The sequence below is a fragment of the Balearica regulorum genome, chromosome 1, assembly GCF_011004875.1.
Source record: "Balearica regulorum gibbericeps isolate bBalReg1 chromosome 1, bBalReg1.pri, whole genome shotgun sequence".
NCBI lineage: Eukaryota > Metazoa > Chordata > Aves > Gruiformes > Gruidae > Balearica > Balearica regulorum.
In genome coordinates this window covers 12,547,035-12,566,972 of record NC_046184.1, presented here as the reverse complement: position 1 = coordinate 12,566,972, position 19,938 = coordinate 12,547,035, and positions in this window count along the sequence as shown.

Below are 19,938 nucleotides of genomic sequence, written 5' to 3'. Positions count from 1 at the left end.
CCTGGGTAGCAGCCCCTGGATTAAGAGAGCAGTAGATGCTGTTGGCCAGCATGCTGTGCCTTGCATTAGACATAGGAAGTTTAAAGCTTTATCTATTGATTTTGGAAATGGTTCAAAAGAAGAACTCATTAATCATAAACATTCATTTTTTTCTGACTCTAATTCATAAAATGCTTTTAATAATATGTGTCATGAATTAATCAGTGTCCAAGCCTATTTATTATTAACAACCAAGAGGATTATTTTTGTAACACCAGGCTCATTATCATGTTACTTGATACGAATTTCCAATGTAGTCTTGTCAGAAGCAGCAAGCAGTCCTGGAGATCTTTTCCTAAGTCATCACTGTGAAGACACATTTCAGTTAAAATTTTATTGTTTTAACAAGTGCCATTCTTCTAATGATTAAAGGAGTCAGTGGCTGCAGCTGATGTTCTGACAAGATTTTGAATGAGCAACAAAATCACCTGGAAGAATATACTTTTCAGTCTCATTTCCAGATTAAAATTCAAAATACATAGCCTGAAAAGTCTAGAAAAGCAAGGATATTTTTTAAAAGTTCTTAAATTTTGTCTTTTTTCCCCAGCCTGTTTCTAGTGTGTTTGCATGTACCTGTAAGTGCTGTGACCTTAATTCTGCAAGGTTTTGCACAGAATAATCAAAAAACTCCAAGATTTTTCTTCAGGACTAATTGAGAGGCAGATTGCACAAGTTAGGATAAATGTTTAATATAATTCTCTGCAACATGAAATCTGTGCCCACTCCTTGCATACGTGGCTCACCTTGAAGAAAAGGACTGGGCAGAGATGATCAAAGAAGTTTATGAATAAGTGGACTTGTGCTACAGACCTCAGTATGGTGATGAGGCACTTAGTGATGTGTAACCGTCCCACTCATGCTGCTTGGTTCTTACTAATCCAAGATCAATACCTCTCTCTTCTATGTCTCTGTGCTCCTCGACTTTTATCTTGTATTTGCATGCAGTGTTTTGATTTCTGCACTCTTCAGATAAAAACAAATACTTTTCTGGCTATAATGAATCACAATCACATGAGCAGCCTTATGGGAACGTACTATTAAAATAAAACAGCATTATTATGAAAACATGAGGATGTTAATAACATGAAATACTAATTATCTGCAGTATATTTACTAAGTGTTGACCACAAATTTTGGCAAATAAATTGCTCAAGCCATAAGACGTTGTGTTTTTCACAAGTTGTCATGGTTTCCTTTATGTTTGTATCTCAAACAATAGCATTTATTAATAAGCAGTCAAACTATTATTCTCCTTGAAAGGTATGTAGAATAACTGTCAGGCAAGACATGCCTAATGGCTCTCTTACTGTCTCAGTAAGCTCAAACTCAGTACTGTAAGGCTTTCCCTTAACTTTGCTATATACCAGAAAAGATGGACACAAATAAATGCTTCTGCATCCTTTGCAGCTTCAAACTAGATGCACTGATACTGGAGAGCTGCCTACCAAAATAATGGTTGCAACAGCAGCGAAGACAGTTCATCAACTCTGAAATCCTGTCTTGAAACATAAACTGCTAAAACAAAAAGTCTGAAAACCAACTACTAGCAACAGTTTCTGAGCCTCTCTGCTTGTTTGTTTTTTTAATACAGTACATTACATCATTTGGTGAAATCCAGAGAGTGAGAAAGGAAGTGATATTTCTCAGAAGTGAACAGAGCTCAGCAACTGATCCAAGACAGCCATAAAGAAATAACAAAGAGATGAAATGAAAAGTTGCCCTAAGTGTTGGTGTTACTCTTCCAAGCTCTGCAGGTTTTTCAATCTATTAAATAAATGTGAGGTTGAGACCATGCACTTCTGCCAGGACCTCTGCTGTCTCTGTCTTTCCTGGGGATGAGAGGGAGCAAAGCCTTCCCAAATGCAGCACAGCCGGGGAAAGCTAGCAATAGTGCCGTTAACCAGCTCTGGAGTGCTTGTTTGATACCGCTTCCCTGTTCTGTGTCGAATAACCTACTGAAGGGCTAAGAGGAGCTGAAGCAGATGTTTCAAGCTCTGCACAAATATCTTCATGGTGGTAAATATAGATCGTTGCTTCCCAAAAGTAGGCCTACATAAGCTTACATCTGAATGGACATATATAACACGGAGTATCTTTTAGTTACTAAGAGAATAATTATATGGTAGAAGCATGTCTGCAGTGAAGCCAGCAAGCATTACGTTGCATTTTTGCAATGATGCTAATTGGACCCCAGAGAGCAAAGTGGAGTGTAAAGCCACTTGTGGTTGCGTTAAGTCTAAGAGTGGGCACTGTCTGAACCTGAGGCCATGCAGTGTGCAGTGACAACGGGCCAGTTCTGCAGCTGATATCCACTGATGTGACATCAGTTGACTTCAGTGAAGTTAAGCCAGTTTATATCAGCTAAGGATTTAGCTAAGAGGTGGTTTTCTGCATCACTCTTTATTTCAGCAGCTGATATCAACCATGGGGTTTTTTCTGCTCTGTCTCTGAACTCTTTTATTGCACACACAGCAGCAATATGATCACTTTGCTCTCACCTTTAGGTACGGCTGAGGTATGACTGCTGACTGGTGGCACCTTTTGTTGTTGCTCCAACTGTCTAATTTAGAGGCAGTAGCTGACCATAACCCATTGTGGAACACTGTAACTCATGAGCTCTGAAGGACAGTTTAGATTGGGAAGTAGCCATCACCTAAGTTTGGCAATATGGTCAAGACTCCGAAGATAGGATTTTGTATTTTCTTTGGGGAATACATTTTATTCTTCACCCTTTCCAGCTATTTGGTGGAAATAAGAAAAGATGACAAGTCAGTAATAAAATAAAAATAAAATATTACTGAACACATGCTTATTCCTGGTAATATTGTGCCATTTATTTTAAAACCCAGGGGACTCATTTATAGTTATTTTAAATTAGTAGAACCACAGGACTGAGTCAGCCTCATTAAAATGAATGGGAGTCTTTCTATGAACTTCACTAGAGGCTGGAGCAGGCTATTAGGTAGTATATGGTTCTTTTGAAAGAATCAGAAAGAAAATGGTTCAAATTCCTTTCACTGCGTGTTCTAAAACAATTTACCTATTACTTTAATGCAATGAGTCAATGCCTCAAAGGAAAGTATTTTTGTGAAAGCATGAACAATTTGTATTTAAGGATTGCAGTGTATTAGATGAATTAAGTGGAAAATTACTGTAGTAATCGTAGTGGTCTGAAATCAAACCTGGTAAGAAGACTCACATGCTGTTTCTCATTTCTACTACAGACTTGTTATTCAGTGTTGGTAAAGCTGTTCCTCATCTCCATTACATTAGCTGGGAAACACTGACAGTGGTAGCTAATAATTTACTTCAGAGATATAAAGTTTAAAGTTTGCGGAAGGTTATGAAGATTTGTGAGGGAATATTTCATCCTATGACAAAGATACTGTACTTGGCGGATTTATTCCATCAGTCCTTAGCACACAAGTTTCTGGACCAAGGTCAGAAAAGTCAATGGTCCACAAGGCTGTCTTTCTACCTTTGTGCCACTTGCATCACTCACCCATTTCCAGGCTTCTAGTCGTGCTCAGAACTACTCTAAATGATTGCCTTTTACCTCTTCTTTATAGTCGTTCACAAGCTATTCCTTCTTGGGACTGAAACTAGGAGTCATATGTCAATGTTGTATGTCATTAAGAGTAAAAATCTCATACAAAAGAGCCTTATCTCAAGATATTTACAGTTGAGAAGGCTCAAGAAAAAGAAATGTTTCTAGGGCACGATAATTCATCTCTTCCTAAACTAGTTGTCCAAGATAGACATTGAAAGTGCCTATTTCTCTCCATTGACTAGGGAGGTGGGGCTGACTAGTTCAGATTTAAGTATTGCAGAGGTCTAAAGTAAGATGAAGCTACACCTTTCTGCACCTATCTCTTTTCAAGACATCCTCGCTGAATCCATCAGCTAGATGAATGTTAAGTTCCCTCTGTAAATTAAAAGCTAATTCTTTAAGCAAGGGGAAGCTTTATTATCACTGAGTAAACTGACAAAGACATTTACCCTCAGAACTGTGTGTTTATGCCTCAACAGTTGTTGCTTGTGCTTTGTAGGTAACAGCCAATGTCTCATCTGGAGTTACTTAGGACTGCATTGTGCTCATTGTGCACCTTTCATGAGTGTTTTTAATAGCTGAGACCCTTCTGATGATCCTCAGAGAATGGTGCAGCTGCTAATACCAGAAATACAGCAGTTTTCTTCTCCTTTCCTATTTTTATTGTTACTTTTAAGTTAGCAAATTCAGCTCATTGTCCAAAGAATATTAGAAAACTTATCCTGTGGGTTAATAAAAACAAAAGACTTGAAAGGAGATAATATTGACATGTGGTTTTGGAACTGTATCAGAGTTTGTCACAGCTAAGTTCAGACGAATAATTTGATCTTTGTTCATGGCACTAATTGTTGAAAAAGGCATTCTTATATCTGTCAGGTGTGTCTTTCTTTATTGAATTTTGGCGGTCTTTCTGACACACTCTCATACATGTGCACATACAGGTGTTCACGCTCATACCATGTGTGTGAGAAACTGCTGACACCAGCATCAGCTGCCCTTGTGCTGCAGTCACTGAACCAGCTGCTCAGAGATGTGGTTCTCTTTCCTGCTCTGCCTTATTGCTGTTTGCAATTATACCACTTGGTAGCAACTCAAATCTTTTTTGTCTCATAGCCTCTTGCTGTAGGAAGCTGTGATTTCTTGATGGTCAGGGCTCTTATGATGTCTCATCGCTTAGTTTCCTGAGTTCTATGGTGCATCTGCAAAAAGTTCACACAAACCCCCCTAAAAAAAAATTTAAAAGAAACAGTCAATAAGAAATAATAAGGTTTGGAAAGTGTAATTCTGAGAATTGAATACTTTGTTTTATGTATTGCAGATATGTGATATAGTTTGATCTAATCTGGCCTTTGGGACAGTAAAGATTAAGAAAAAAATGAGCAGAGCTGTGTCAGAGAAGGCAAGTACATGTCCAGACACATCATTAAAGAAAAGTTGTATCAAAGTATTATATTACTCTCTGTGAATCTTTGTCCCTCACATTCTCCTCTATTAAACCAGTCTTTTTATGTTGCTATAAAGGAGTAAGGTCCAATAAATCCAAATTAGCTAATCTTTATATATTTCATTTTCTGCAGGACTTTTTATTATTATTTTTCTCAGCAAAATATGCTGGAACAGCAGACAAGAATTTCCAGTTGTTCATCAAAATTCCTTTTGATTTCTGCCTCTTTCTTAATTTGTTTTGGAAGAGGCAGAAAAGAAATAGGTTCTCCATGAAAAAGCTGCATTTGATTGCAGCCATGAAATATTTTTTCATGAATAAGTATCATCTCCTTTATGATAATTTTTAAAACTTCATTAAAGGCACATGCAACACACATCCTTCAGTAGATCTGAAAACCTTTGGTTGGGACTCAGGATACTTTAATTTCTAATTCCAGCTCCGTCACTAATCTTGACAAAGCCATTTGACTGCTTTGCACCTGTATTTGTCTGCCCATTCACTGTCTTTTCTGCTTAGATTGTAAACTTGTCAAGATAAAGACAGTTTTTAACTATTTTAATAAATAGATAGATGCCTTGCACAGCCTGCATATGTTCCTTTTGGATAAGCAGTATACCCTCTGTGATGACTATACCCCTATTTCTTCTTGCCCTAGTTTGACATTGGCTCTAGCTACATAAACGAAAAGAGATTTCAGCAGTTTCTTTGGGCATTGCTTATGCTGCTGGTGGCTGCTGGTGTGGATTGCCACAGGCATTCTCTGTCAGGGCTCATACCACACTGATTCCTCATCAAAGACCATCCTCTTCCCAAGACGTTTCTCAGGACCTTTGGGTGTTATAAATCCGGGTGAAGAGATGCTATGAAAATATACTTGAATATACACATGGATAAGCAAAGGCTCAATTCAGATTTTATCAGAGTTACCAAAAATCTTTTCGTTGAGTTTAGTGGGTTTTAGGAAAGGGGCATTGAGTGAAAAATCAGAAATGTGCTAAGTTTCTTACATAAGTTAATCATCTAAGTTCTGTGGAAATGATAGGAGTGTGTCTAATAATGAAGCCTGATTTTATTTCTTTGCCACAGCTTTTCACTTCCAGTATTAATTTCAAGAAAATTGTTAGTTTCACATTGCAATCATCCACATTGATTTGAAACTTAATGGCCTATTTCTCCATAGTAAAAACTCCATGGTGATTGTTTTAAGCATTCATTTACTGAGCATATCACAGAGAAGCAGAACAAGAAATGAAAATTCTCAGGAATAAATAGTTAGATGATCAATTACTGTTTGTTGATGGGGAATGGGAGAGAATCAGAGCATTGTGTGAAAGTCCTCTTTTTGGTGCATCAGAGAGAAATATGTTTATTTTCGTGTGCCTTTCCCATGAGTACAGAATATATTTTCCAAAGGTGACAAAATTAAAAAAACAGAAATGAGATATGCTGTGAGAAGGGAAGAATTTTAAACCACAAATACAAATATTGTTTATGGATGCCTAAGACCACCTACCTCTTTATTTGATCTTTCAGTCCTATGCACTCTGGAACAAAACATTCAAACTGACTGACTTACCTAATTTTCTCCTCAATGGGATTTTGAGTCCTAAATCATAGCTATGCTTTTAGAAATGCTACCCTATATTCTCGCCTATTTTAATTTCTTAATACATTGTTAATCTCAGTTTACTGTCAAGAGACAAGAAGCAAGACTCACATTGCATATTTCAGCTTTCTGTTCTTGTGAACTCCAGCTCATTTTTAGGTTGCTATAAAGGAGTAAGGTCCAATAAATCCAATTTTTTTTAAGAAGGGAAAAAAGGAAGACCCAGGGAACTACAGGCCGGTCAGTCTCACCTCTGTGCCTGGCAAGATCATGGAGCAGACCCTCCTGGAGACTATGATCAGGCACATGGAAAATAAGGAGGTGATTGGTGACAGCCAACATGGCTTCACTAAGGGCAAATCGTGCCTGACAAATTTGGTGGCCTTCTATGATGGGGTTACAGCGTTGGTGGATAAGGGAAGGGCAACTGACATCATCTACCTGGACTTGTGCAAGGCATTTGACACTGTCCCACATGACATCCTTGTCTCTGAATTGGAGAGACATGGATTTGATGGATGGACCACTCAGTGGATAAGGAATCGGCTGGATGGTCGCACTCAAAGAGTTGTGATCAACGGCTCAATGTCCAAGTGGAGGACAGTGACGAGTGGCGTTCCTCAGGGGTCGGTACTGGGACCGGCACTGTTCAACATCTTTTTGGCAACATGGACAGTGGGATCGAGTGCACCCTCAGCAAGTTTGCCGATGACACCAAGCTGTCTGGTGTGGTGTGGTTGACATGCTGGAGGGAAGGGATGCCATCCAGAGGGACCTGGACAGGCTGGAGAGGTGGGCCCATGCAAACCACATGAAGTTCAACAAGGCCAAGTGCAAGGCCCTGTGCGTGGGTCAGCGCAAGCCCAAGCACAGCTATAGGCTGGGCGGGGAATGGATTGAGAGCAGCCCCAGGGAGAAGGACTTGGGGGTATTGATTGATGAGAAGCTCAACATGACCCGGCAATGTGCTCTTGCAGCCCAGAAAGCCAACCGTGTCCTGGGCTGCATCACAAGAAGTGTGACCAGCAGGTCGAGGGAGGTGATCCTGCCTCTCTACTCTGCTCTCCTGAGACCCCACCTGGAGTACTGCATCCAGCTCTGAGGTCTTCAGTACGAGACAGACATAGAGCTGTTGGAGAGAGTCCAGAGGAGGCCACAAAGCTATCAGAGGGCTGGAGGACCTCTCGTATGAGGACAGGCTGAGAGAGTTGGGATTGTTCAGCCTGGAGAAGAGAAGGCTCTGGGGAGATCTAATAGCAGCCTTCCAGTACCTAAAGGGACCTACAGGAAAGCTGAAGAGGGACTGTTTACAAGGGCATGGAGTGACAGGACAAGGGGCAATGGGTTTAAGCTGAAGGAGGGTCGATTTAGATTAGCTATTAGGAAGAAATTCTTGACTGTGAGGGTGGTGAGGCACTGGAACAGGTTGCCCAGAGAAGCTGTGGATGCCCCCTCCCTGGAAGTGTTCAAGGCCAAGTTGGATGGGGCTTTGGGCAACGTGGTCTAGTGGAGAGTGTCCCTGCCCATGGCAGGGGGGTTGGAACTAGGTGATCTTTGAGGTCCCTTCCAACCCAAACCAGTCTATGATTCTATGATTCTATGATTTCAAGGGCCATGCAGACAGCTAGTTTGGTATAGCAGCTGTCCTTCCTGTTGGTAAAGCCTGTTTCCAGGGTCTTAGCCCTCAGAATTTTTATGGAATCTTGGAATTTTAAGTGATTTATATGTGGTTACATTTGAAATCCACTTAGCAACTGATAAGAGGAAAATTAGAGAAAATGAGACAGGATGAAATGATAAGTGTGCAGGAGGATAAGAACTAGGATCGTAAAAAAAAACAAACAAACAATCCAAAGAATCCAGAATCCACTGAGCCTCAGAGGTTGCCTAATATTATCTGCTTTGTCTGCTCTTTCTAGCGGTCTGTGATACATTTGTGGTCTGAAGTTTAGAGACTACCCCTCAATTTGAAAGTTAAGTTACTGTAACTGTAATGACGAAATGGATAGGAGAAAGGGTAATGAATGACCTTAAGCTGAAGGAGGGTCGATTTAGATTAGATGTTAGGAAGACATTCTTCCCTGTGAGGGTGGTGAGGCACTGGAACAGGTTGCCCAGAGAAGCTGTGGATGCCCCCTTCCTGGAAGTGGTCAAGGCCAGGTTGGATGGGGCTTTGGGCAACGTGGTCTAGTGGAGGGTGTCCCTGCCCATGGCAGGGGGGTTGGAATTAGATGGTCTTTAAAGTCTCTTCGAACCTAAACCATTCTATGATTCTGTGATTCGATGATTCTATGATTCTATGATTCTATGACAGTGAGGTCTCAATTCCTTAGGGAACTGACCTTTGCTATTCTAAAATATAAGAGTATAGCTGCCTTGCTAAAATGTACAGTAATGATGTACAAATTTAAACATTCCCTCCCTGTTTAAGAAATCCCTTGTCCGTTACTGCACAAATCTGAGACTGCAAAATGTTCTCTGAGTTTGACTTGCAAGGATATTTTGTTCCTGTCATTTTATGTGCAAAAAATGCAACAGCTTTTTTGACAAAGGATGCACCTTTGAATGTGTTTGTGTAGCCCAAAGAAATACTTGAGTGAAACTTCCAGCTAATCAGTAGTGTTATAGCATTCAATAGCCATAACAGCACAAGACATTTTGAATATTATGTTCATGGGGGTTAAATTTCTTTTTAAAAGATGTTACCCAGTACTACTTATGACTTATTTAATAATACCTACCCAAGCTATAATTTTACCCTTCAAAATTATTAGTTTTGAGTAGGACAGAGGGTGAGGGAAGAGGTTGAAAAAACAATTCCCTTAATTTCCTCTGAGCTATCTGGATGAAACAAATGTCTTTGAAGATGCTTCACAGACAAAATAAAACAAAACAGCCTAAAAGCCCTGAAAGAGGGTCTGACACCCAGCCACTTTGGAGCAGCAGGAAGGAGGATTCCCGCTCAGAGCTTGTCATAGCTGACTTGGACGTCTCAGGTTTCAGATTCCTGCCTTCCCCTTCCCCGCTGAGGAGACAGGGGTTTGAACCACAAAGCTGTTCTCGGGTAAGACTTTTTTTTCCTATGCTTGATAAAGACTTCCAGGGTGAAATACAATAACTCTTCCCTGTGAAAGCTGTATAGAAGTTATAATGTTGCTTTGCAAAGCTTTTTGGAAAATCAGGACCAGCTCAATACTACAGGCACGTTCCACAATTGATGTTCGTAGACTGGCAATTCTGTTAAAAGGCGTATATTGAATCCAAATTATATGTTTTCCCCATTACTCCATATTCCACTGATGTAATAGAGAGTACAATTTAGTCCAACTCTTATCAGTTTTCATATTTAATAGATTACTTCACAATAGATTAGGTAGGTGAAGGACCTACCTAAGAATTACATTAAAGCTATAGCAACCCCAAATAATAGATGGAACATATAATCAGTCACACAGTGCATGGGAAACCTGTTCAAATCAGAAACTAAACTAGAAAAGTGATACAATCCTTTATTAAAAACTGCAGCAGAGCAAAAATACTCTTCCAGATGAAAGAGAAAAATGAACATGTCTTTAATAATTGACATCTTAAAAATCTTCAGGGAGCAACAAATAGTTCTTTATTATAGACATATATTACACATCACCCTAACAAATTCTCTTTAGAGACCTTTAGACTGACCTCTGAGCTGAGAGGGTATGTAACTGCTGACTACATTGGCTGCTCTTAATATGTCCAATTTCTTGAAATAATTGCAGTTTTGGAGACTTCAGTGGAGTTGATCAGCTTTCAAATGCTTTATAGGCATAAGGGGCACATTTTTTTCTCCTAGAACTTTACTCAATTTGCCCTACTTGGATATATAATTATTACTGTTGATAAACTGCAATATTACCAATGCTGAATATAAAGTGGAATCCATGATTCCATTGCCTTCAATAGCTGTGGAGATTAATTTATCAACATGGTGGGCTGTGGGTGGGTTTTTTATGAACTGCTTAGATGAAAGGTAGAACTGTTATGTACAAAACTTATGGACAAACAGCAAAAATAATCCATAACTGAAGTTTGAAATGCACTTTCTCTTGAGTTATTCTTAAAACCATCTTATGGCATATCACAGAATATTAGTTTCATAAATAAACTTCTATATGCTTAATTATATAAAGGGATTTTATTATTTCCATCAATCTCATACATTAGGATGTATTAGGGTTCAAAGGAGGCAGAGGTCATTAGTGATTTTTTAAATAAAGTATTTCAGAGTATATTATCTGCTCTCTCTTACTACTCTACCTTGCTCTAATTTAGAAAAAAACAAATGCTGAAATAGAAATGTTCCTGTGGAATGAAAATTCTCTTTTCTGATTAGCCATAGTTTTTAAATTATTGGTAAGTTTTCTCATTATTTTAGGGCATTCGGTGAAAATTTGGATCATCATATCCTCTTCCATCATTAAATTTCAAATTTATTTCTCATCACTTGTATGTGACTGTATTATAGAAATGTCTACAGTTCACAAATTATCAAGTTCCTGCTTGACTAGACTACTTGGTAATTGGTATATGTAATTGCTGAGGAACCTCTAATGTCAGTATTTTCTCTCTTTCTCTCAAAGTTGGCTTTCAAAAGTGTCACTGGGAAACTTAACAGGAAAGAAAAGAAGTAATGAGGATTTTCCCAAATATATTTCCACAATAGTTTTGGAATTTTCTACTGTAACAAACATGTTATTCTGTGAAACTGTTACTAATGAGGCTTCATTTCCAGCACATTTAAATCTTGTTATATAAACTTATGTAAGTTCACGTTCCTATTGCAGTTCCTTCTGTAGTTGATGTGTTAATAAAATGTGGTTGCTGGGATATCTCAAGTAGGGGTAAGCTCATACTGTACTTGTAACACTTTATATTCTTTGCATAATGCCTGTCCACTGTATTTTCATGAAGTTTTTAAGAACTTAGACTCTTTGAGGGTTTTTATTTTTTTATTGTAAGCTGAAGTTGCCAAGAGTTATCAAAAACCTTTAGGTGGTCCAGAGAGCAGGCAACAACCATGAGCATCATGGCTCTGTTCTGTAGGAAACCAGGACAACAACCAGCCACATGGACCTTTCTCTGCACAATGGTGATTCTGCATTCTTCCCCTCCTTTTCTTCAGAAGCTTTTACATCTAAATTATTCCATAAACCCAAGGGCAGCATCCTGCCTGACAGCCCTGGGGATTAGGGCAGAAGTGGGATCTGTGTCAGTAGATGACAGCCTCATAACCTATTCTCTTCCTTCTCCCAGTCCTGGAATCATAACGGGTTAATTTTTTGTGATTTCAAGTCAGTTGCCCTGTCTGGTGTAAGGAGAGACAGTTTGTCATTCACATGTACAGGAGAAGGTTAGCGCCATTTAATCTGTTCTTGTCTTCAGAGAATCACCGTGGCATGCTTCAGAAGAAGACCTAGTCCTGGTTTTGTAGCTGTCTCCCGTTAATGACAGCGCTGCAGTACAGTCCATAGTAGTTAGCAAGATTCAAAGTGCATTGTAGAATGATCTGGCTTTGGAAGATTTTTCCTTTTTTCCTTGAGCTATCTGTTATATGAACTACAGTACTAATAGAGAGAAAAATCAGCTTGTAATTAATCACATCTTCCAAAATATCCATTACACAAGCTCTTTTTGTTAAGGTGTTTGTTTTCACTGCTCGTTCTAATATGTGCCATTTGACTTGACTGTCAATCAGAATAGAAATTATCAATTAGTTCCTCTGAATCTAGAGTGCATGCATTTCTTTGATCCCTAATACTGTGAATGTGGAAAGGCAGTAATCATCCCTATAACTATGTATCTCAGTGAAAAGCACTTTATGGCAACCTGTGATGGATAAGGTAACAACAAACTTTTCAGTCTGGAAAAAGTAGGGAGTCCTTTGCTGCAAATAATGTTTTTTTCCTTCTTTCATACTTGACAACTCTATTTCATATATTTTCTTATTAGGAAGTAGATCAATGCTATACATAAATAATTAATATGTCATTTTAATAATTCAATATAGAAAATTCAATATAAACATTTAGAATTAATGTCCCTATTTTTCAATGCAACACACACTTCTGTATTGCAGAATATTAGGAAAACTTAATATGCTGGTGTTTACTTGAGGAAGAACTTTTGGTATTTTATTATCTGTTAAAGCTGAAAAAATAAGATAAAAAAATTGAAGATGGTGTAATTGTTGTAGCAAACTAATCCTAATGTTATCATGTTCCATCACAGGAGTTTCAGAAGCACTTCATTAATTAAAATTAGCAAATGGAAGATGCACTTAAATCAGAAGAGCATTAAAAAAAAAAAAAAGGTGTTAGTGAGCTGTGGTTATGGAGAGAATGCTGACACTGGGTTTTCAGCTGGAAGCTTGGTTAGACTCAGCTGAAGAAATGAGAATGAAAATGTCCCCCAGGTGAGTCACCAGGATACTTTGCACCTCTGGGGTAGGATTTTATACTGCAACTACTGTGATATGGATGCCAGGAAGGGTCTATATTTAGTTTATATTAGCCTGGGAGCTTGGCCATTGGTAGGCAGCCAGGAAAGCTGACGTGCTCCCCTTTGACTTATTTCACCATAAATAACAGAGTACATGAACCCAGTACGTGCTCATCGACAGCCACGGGGTCAGGAAGGAATTCTGACAAGTCCAGGCTGATGGTGGCTGAACAGTTTTTCTGCCTTTGCCATTAAAAATGAACCTTGAGGGCTATGCTGCATGCCTTGGGATGCCAGTAGGTGCCAGTGTGATCATCTACAGCAACTGTTCAGTAGGACACCACAGAGGTGCAGGCTGGTGGGCAAGGGCCAGGCTTTCAGCAGTGTGTCTGGGGACACAGGCTGCTAGAACCGCCTCTTAGGAAAGTGCAAGGGACTCTGATTCTGCTTACACCAGATTTTCCCTCCGTTTGACCCCCAAGAATCCAAAACTGGACCAATGCAAATTAGTATTGCCTGAACATGACATACAGTATTTCTCAACACCCATGCTTTACACACAGGAATTAGACCTCAGAGTATGTGATTAGGAGAGTAAAGTGTGTGATTATGACTAGAGTAGTCTGAAGATCTGTTGAACTTCAGTGTTGATGTCAGCCTTTGCCAGTGTGCCCAAAGTAAAAACTTTCAATTTGTCTACAATATTTTATATGTAGCTGGAAAGCATAAGGAATATGGTCATTTGCAATAATAATAATAATAAAGCCTCACTTCATCCATTACAAAAATTTGGATTAATGAAACCTGAATGTTAATAGGTTGAGTGATACTCCAAATCTGTAATGACTACAGCAATTGAATGAGACTTAATTGTCCACTGTAATTGTATTACCTCTCAGGCAGCAAACCTGCAGATACTAGGAATAACAAATGGAACTATGAAAATGATAAACATTTTACTCTGAATTTTTTTCCACATCTAGCTTGCTTCAAACTTCAAGATCTAAAATTTCATGTACCTATACAAAACACAGCTTTATTGGTTACATTTTAAGCCTGCAGCACAATTTATTTAGCTGTGATCTTTCAGCACTTCCTAGTTATTATGTGTTTGTGCTGTCCCCAGACAGGGCATGACGCTGCAATATACCACTGTGGTAATTAGGAGAATAGCATTTTCCCCTTTCAGTTGACACTGATAATAAACCACTACATAGTGTATGGTGGTAGTAGAGGTATTGCCTTTTAGATTTGTCACAAATTGTAAATTTTTACTTTATGATTACCAAGGAGACGAAACTCTTTCATGGGCTGCAAAACTCTGTTCAAGCTGGATTTGTGATTCAGCCTAGGTCCATGTGCTAGGCTTCCCTTTTTTTGTTTTCATTTATTTCAACAGGTAATATGGGATCTTTTCTTGTTTCTTGGACCTCTTCTTCTTTCTCAGTAAATTTTCAGCTGCCTTCACCTGAGTTATTTCCTACTTACTGTCTGAATCCTTCTTGTCTTTCAATATCGACAGTGATCAGAACTTTTCATTTTAACAGAGATGATAAGCAAAATCCTGGGAGATTTTAGGGGTGACCCAAGGCAGGAAGCAGGTTCTTCACAACTCTGAGGTTTGCCAAATATATGATTTTGGCTATCTTATTGCCTGAGGAATGTGGTTAATAGGCTATATATTACCAAAAAAAAGGCATATCAGAGTAAAAGCTCATCAGTTAGTCTCTCTCAGATCAAAACAGCCAAAAGAAATGACAGAAAACCCTGATGATTCTAGAGTAATAAGAAGAGTCTGACTATGAGACAAAAGAATATCTTACAAATTAAAAGATCAGGCTTAATGAATCAAAGTATTTCATATGAGCATGTTGTTTGAAGGAGATTAGACACACTCTATTTACCAAAAGGATCTGGAACAGTAGAAAAATCAACTTATAATCAGGACTCTGGAGGAAAATGTGTAGACACAATTATATTTTGCAGTGAGAGCTTCATTCTGAATATTAGACTAAAAGTTAAAAATTCTTAAATTCTCATTGAAAATTATTGGAATGACAGAAAAAAATCTATTGACTAGAGAAATATGATGTGCCAGTACTGAAGCAATTAAAAGAATCAGCATGTTTTGTACATGTAGTCAGATATGAAGGAAACCAAAAAGGTCAATTATTTAAGCATATGTGGGAAATCAGAGGACACTTCTTAGTAGAACATGGGGAAAGGGCACAGAACAGTGAATGGAATGGAGATTTAGGATTAAGTTTTGAAGGTTGATAATGAGCAGCTGCGAAGATGAACCCACTCTTGAGTCAAGAGTGTACAATCTGCATATTAATTGCTAAATACAGTTTTATAAGTGTTGGAATTCCTTATCATGTCTTATTTAACCTGCTGTAGCTTTTTTCCTATCTGTTTGAAAAATGCCAGAAAAAAGATAAAAAATAGACAAAAAGCAAGAACCATAATATATGCCCTTGTTTTATGTGTCTTAAAATGACAAACACTCCAGTATTGTGCCTTCAGCTTTGACAAATATTTTTATTGCAACAAAGCTTATAGGAAAATTCAGCTAGATGTTATGGGAACTTGATCTTCAGTTTCATCCCACCATATCAAATATCTTTGCAAAGTCAATGAAGGAGAAAATGATTTCTCTACAGAAAGATTTTGAAAATCCGCATGGATGGAAGAAGTTATGCACTTCTGTGATATATTAAAACACTTCTTTAAATGACCAGCTTTTAATCTTTTTGTCCTTCAATTTTCTTTTCAGACACAAAGATATGTGAATCTGGACTAGAGTTATTTGATAGTCATGACCTCACCATGTGTTCAGAGTAAATCATGGGAATGCTGCTTGGAATGTAAATGTTGTACAGCTGGCCAGGCATCTCACCCAGCCTTCCTTTATGGTTTAATTCTTTGCTAAACTTTGCTTTCATGTTCATTTCTTTCACTACATTTTGTGCAAACTGACATCCTCCTGATGCTGTTTCTTTCCTGAACAGGAAACCAAAATTCTCACTTGTTAATATTGTTACTGCTGCTGTTATTAACAACATTGTAATTGTTGTTCAATGACACCAGTAATTAATTCATGCATAATCAAGGTGTGCAGGACACTGTGCAAATATTTGTGCACAATAACATTTTATATGTCAGAAAATCTTGTAAAAGTTCCCAGCTGGGTGGAACCTCAGAGTTTTGGACACTTTCTTTAGACAAGGGAAAAACTGTTGCTGTGACAATATTTTTTCCCTCCTTCTAGACCTGCAAGGAATAATTGCCTGGGTGCTTATGCCATATAGAAGGGTTCAGCAAAAGCTCATTGTTTCCCCATACAGTGCATGTGGAGGCTTATTTATCCTTTTCATAGGCTATATACAATTTTACAGTGGGATTGTGAGCAATATTCCTCCCCCATGTCACTGTTATGATGCCAACTGTCACTACCTACTAGAAAAGAAAACAACAATTTTCCCTCTACTGCCAGACCTGGGAGTAAGGAATTTTCTTATGTTTCATCTCAGCCACCCAGGGATCCCACTGACTAGTCGGGCGTATATAATGTGCTGGTACTGTTGTACTTTCCTCATACAGATTTTCAGTCAATAAGGGATTTGTACAGCTCACAGAACTGGTGTCAGTATTAGGAGAAGGTATTACTTAAAAGTAGGGAATAAAGTTTATGCACCTGTATAGCTAATGCAACCACGGTGTGGATCTTTTTGCTCATGTCCTCAGTGTCATGTGGAGCACAGAAGAGGTTTGAATAGCAACACTGCAAGGAGATGAAAAGTTTAGATTGGTTAAACTTTGTCTCTGAGTACATTCCTACTTATAAAAAAACCAACAGAGGGTGATCTCAAGAGCTGGACCCCTCATCATCCAGCTTGTTAGCTTAATCCCCAGTTGTTTTATAATATTTATTCTAACTCCATGAGATTATCTTTGTAGAAGAACTGGATACTTTGACTATTTCCTGCTAAGTCTGAAAGATGATTATGTTCTCCATAAAAAACATTCAGGGCAGATGATGCATTGCATGGACATTTCAGCAACATCCTCCTGTGTGGCTGCATTGTCATGTCACAAACAAAACTGAATTCTCTTTCTTCCACCCAGACTGCTCTATTACCTAAGCTAAAACCGATGTAGACCTTTGCATTGCTGATCTCCTATTCTTTAGATTAAGAAAATGTTAAGGCATAAGGGAATAAAAGTTCTTTTTGATTGAATTTAACAAGAACTTTTTATGCCAGCGACACTGGTATATTCAGTAAAGAATGCTTTACAGCATTTTTTAGAAGATTCAAGCAGAAAGGACTCCATGTAATCAACATGAAGAAACCCTAGCAATTCAGTGGACATAGAATTTTTGGAATTAACATTTAAGAAATGGCAGAATATGTATATAATGTGTCACCTGCACGTATGGCCCAATGTTGCTGGAGTAGAAATTTCTGCAAAATTCACATCAAGGATTGCTAATGGTACTAATTCATTTTTGTCCAGCTTCCTGTTCATATAACATTTGTAGTTAATATTTGCTTTGCTTGCTAAGTTCCTTTAATCAGCCTCACTCACCCCTTTCTTGAAGTTCTGTGGAATGAAAGCAGTGACTAGCCCTACATTTCTGCCATTGTACTGAGAGGGCTTCCAGAAAAGGCACTTTCCAGTGCCAACCTTCTCCTCTGTTTCACATTTCTTTCCCCTCACTGGTCATCTTCTGTGTTATGAGCTAAATTGTCAGTCTAGATAAACTGAATATCTCCATTCATTTTAAGTCTGTTACGTTAACTTAGTGAGTCCAGAGGAGGCCACGAAGCTGATCAGAGGGCCGGAGCACCTCTCCTATGAGGACAGGCTGAGAGAGTTGGGGTTGTTCAACCTGCAGAAGAGAAGGCTCCAGGGAGATCTAATTGCGGCCTTCCAGTACCTGAAGGGGCCTACAGGAAAGATGGTGCGGGACTGTTTATCAGGCAGTGTAGTGACAGGACAAGGGGCAATGGGTTTAAACTGAAGGAGGGTCGATTTAGATCAGATGTTAGAAAGAAATTCTTCCCTGTGAGGGTGGTGAGGCACTGGAACAGGTTGCCCAGAGAAGCTGTGGATGCCCCCTCCCTGGAAGTGTTCAAGGCCAGGTTGGAAGGGGCTTTGGGCAACGTGGTCTAGTGGAGGGTGTCCCTGCCCATGGCAGGGGGGTTTGAACTAGATGATCTTTGAGGTCCCTTCCAACCCAAACCAGTCTATGATTCTATGAACTCACATCCTCTACAGAGCTGTGCCCATGCTAGCATTTACCAGCCTGGTGCAAAACCTCTTGCTTATGTTATGGGACTGTTATCTTGGGTTGTCTTTTGCTTCTGGAGTTCTCCTGTTCAGTATTGAATGCTGCTCATCCATTATAGTTTATTCTTGTCCAAGCATGTCTGATATGGTAAATATGATGCATGATTACTCCGCTTTGTTTTTTCCAGGCACTGATCTCATTATGAAGACGACAAGCTACTGCTTCATGAAGACATTATTAAATGAGAACATAATGGCAATAGTAGTTAGTCATGTCACACTGTAAAGAGAGAACTAGAGGAAAAGTTGTGCTTAGCAGTGACTATGAATTATTAAATATTTACCATATGATAAGCAAGAACACAATATTTCTTGTGCTGGGACTTACAGCGTTAAGTAAAAAAAAAAAAAAATTTAGGTACAGCAAAAATATCCTGCCAAAGCACTTGTATTGCTCTACTCGTTAAATAAATGTAACATTTTAAATTATCTCTTAATGGAATGTAAAAATAAAATAATCTTGCTTCAACCACAAGAATAATTACAATATGAGGAAAAAATTTCTCTTTTCAAGCACTATATTTATTCCATGATACATTAAAGTGTCATTGGAGCCAGAACTTCCTTGGTTCTAATCTGGTCAGAAATGTGTTGATTTGAAACGGATCATCCTTATTGTTGAGAAGGATAATGCCAAGAATTCAAATAATAGTGAATTGATGTAACTTGAGCCAAAAAGTTAGAGCAATGCTAGTTTCAGACTACATTAAAAGTCATGAAAGAAGGTTTAATTTTAAATGGACAAATAAGACAAAGCTAAAGTATGAAATCCATGAAAAATTAAATACACATGCATTGCGCCTTTCTTATTAATTTTTTAAACTTTCTGGAAACAAACAGGTTGATTGGTAAAAGGCATTAAAGTATATTTAAACTGGTCATCCACCAAAGCAAACCAAGGCACACTTCTTAACTATATCCTTTGAGTCCACTTATATCTATACCAAGAACAAAAGACACTGCATTGCTACAGAGAACTTTGAAAACATAAACCATGAACTCTTCTTACTGAACAGCTTTTAGCCCTCCCAAATAGAGACAACTTCTCTTGATATATCCAATCCAAATGACCTTTCCACTTGCAAGATTTGTAGTTTTGAACCAGGATCTGCAGCACAGAAAAAAAAATGTGCTAATCAGAGTGGCTTTACTGTGCCCCAGGCAGAGGTTAACACATGCTGCAGACATGCATGATCTCTGTCAATAAATACTCAGGGTAGTTTCAGCACCTACAACATCCTTTTGTTAGGATGGTATGTTAATGGCCTCCCCCATAAGACTGAATGTCAGCAGGAGCTTGAGAAAAAGAATCAGAAAAGTTTACCAGCTCTATGCCGCCTGATGCATGTGCTGCAGTGAGGCACTTCACAACATGAACAGAGGTGATAGGCATAGAGCAGCTCTGTTGCAACAGTCAGCAGATAGGATTTGTCTCTGTAGTGATGACCACCATTCCTGAAGTCA